Genomic DNA, 2633 nt, shown 5'->3' with positions numbered 1-2633 from the left:
CAAGAAGTGTTGCTTCAGTTCTTTGTTTAATTTAAAAAAAAATTGTTTTATTTTTAAAGAAACTTTAGATTACATAAATGTTACATCAAAAATATAGTGAGGCGACGGACTTGGCCCAGTGGTTAGGGCGTCCGTCTACCACATGGGAGGTCTGCGGTTCAAATCCCAGGCCTCCTTGACCCATGTGGAGCTGGCCCATGTGCAGTGCTGATGCGTACAAGGAGTGCCCTGCCACGCAGGGGTGTCCCCCTGTAGGGGAGCCCCACATGCAAGGAGTGCACCCCGTAAGGAGAGCCGCCCAGCGCGAAACAAAGCGCAGCCTGCCCAGGAATGGTGCCGCACATAGGGAGAGCTGACACAACAAGATGACACAACAAGATGATGCAACAAAAAGAAACACAGATTCCTGTGCCGCTGACAACAACAGCAGCGGACAAAGAAGACGCAGCAAATAGACACAGAGAACAGACAACCAGGGTGGGGGGCAGAGGGGGAAGGGAGAGAAATAATAAATCTTGAAAAAAATATATAGTGAGTACCCATATACACCCCCCCCATCATTTTCCCCCATTAACGCATTTATCATTAGTGAGTTACATTTGTTACAATTGATGAACACATATTGAAGCATTGCTACTAACCATGGACTAGTGTATGCTTTGCACCACACAATTTTACAGGTTTTGACAAAATGTATAATGGCCTATATCCTTCATTGCAGTGTGATGCAGGACAATTCCAGTGTCCCCAAAATGCCCCATGTTAGACCTATTCTTCCCTCTCCTTCCCCTCAGAACTTCAGGTGGCCACTGCCTTTATATCAATGATACAAGTTCTTCCATTGCTAGAATAAGTCTAGTCCATAGTTGCATTTCCCCCTTGTATTCATCAGCCAAAGGGGTGCTGATGCAAAGTACCAGAACTCTGTTGGCTTTTATAAAGGGTATTTATTTGGGGTAAAAGCTTACTGTTACAATGCCTAAATAGTCCAACTCAAGGTATGTAAGAGGTACTTACTCACCCAGAATCATTTGCCACATGTTGAGCAAGATGGTGGGTGACATATGCAAGAGTTCACCCTTCCTTCTTAGAGCTTTGTGGACCCAGCTTCTGATCTCAGCTTTAGGCTGGCAGAAGGCTTGTTTCTCTCCCTAGGGTTCATTTCTTTCCAGGCTCAGCTACTCTGGTCTCTTCACAATGTCAGCTGTAGACTTATCAGATTCATGTCTCTTCCTAGGGCCTCTGCCATGTCTATGGAGCCATCTCTCTTCCTCTGTGTTCTCTGTCTACCATATGAGAGTCTTATCAGCCCACCAAAAGGGCTGGGACTTGGTGCTGAGTTGCACTCGAATGATGTGGTTGAATCAATCCCTAATCTTAATTTAATCAGACGTTTTAGCTGAATTGAATAAAATCAAAGGATTATCACACCCAGAGGAACAGACCAGTTTACAAACATAATCTCTTTTTTTGGAATTCACAAATAATCTCAAACTGTCACATGCTTTAAATTTGTTCATTCCTCAGTCTTGAGAGTTTTAGGATGATGATGTCCACTCTGTTTCTGATTGAGAGGGGGCTTAGATCCCATGGGGCAGATGGGTGGAACTGTCTTGCTTGCAGTTGTGGATATTCTCTCCTTTTTGTGATGGGCCTTGTCCATCATCATCCTTTTTTTAGTTGTCCTGGGCACATCCAAGTAATTGGAGAGTAGGGGTTGCAACTCTACCAAGATTCAGGGCCCAACGGGAATATGAACAGACTGAAGACTTAAGTCTCTGGGATATATATTTAATGAGTATTGTGCTAATTATCGGTTCAAATAAAAGGGGCAGAAGAGTTGTGTAGGGAAATTATAAATGAGTCTTAACTCTCTTAAATTGGGGAAGCATACATTCCAAAGTAAGGCAGGGTGCTGAATTCCTGAGATCATCCGCCCTGCCTATAGTGTCTAGATGTCTCTAGAGCCTTCAGGAGCTCCACTGTTTGAGGTACTGTTTACTGTGGCAGTCAGTGAGATCCTGCTGAGACATGCATAAAGTATAACCTCTGGAATGACCTCCTGACTCACTTTGAAATTTCTTAGCCATAAAAACTCATATTTAATATTTCCCCTTTTGATCAAGTTCTTTTTCCAGATGCATCACTAGTTGGTGCTTTGTAATAATCCCTTGATGCCCGAGAGGCTTATCCCCAGGAGTCATGTCCCACACTGCAGGGAAGGTAGTGAGATTATATGCTTAGTTTGGTTTAGGACACATTTAAGCAACAAAGAGACTTTCAGGAGGTAACTCAGGCAATATGTAATACTAGGCTGTTTCAAATTTCACAAGAACAAGGTTCATAATTACAACCATCAATTCAAGGATCTGGCATAATAGTCTGTCCTCCTTTGCTAGGCACTGCCTGTGTATTTAGGGGATTCTTGCTGCCCTATTAGAGAATGTAGCAGGACTTCCCAGAATGGGAATTCAATATTCTTTCAGTTATTGGGTGGGTTTCCATCCACTGTGACAATGCCCCATGACCACTTCAACATATTTCTATGCCAAGAGGCATTCCCCAGGTGCTCCCCTTCCCACACATCCCACCACCACCTACACCCCAGGTCAGTAATCCTCCCCTGCCACAGT

The sequence above is a fragment of the Dasypus novemcinctus genome, chromosome 7 (genome assembly GCF_030445035.2).
Source record: "Dasypus novemcinctus isolate mDasNov1 chromosome 7, mDasNov1.1.hap2, whole genome shotgun sequence".
NCBI classification, from domain to species: Eukaryota; Metazoa; Chordata; class Mammalia; order Cingulata; family Dasypodidae; genus Dasypus; species Dasypus novemcinctus.
This window is presented reverse-complemented; position numbering follows the sequence as displayed.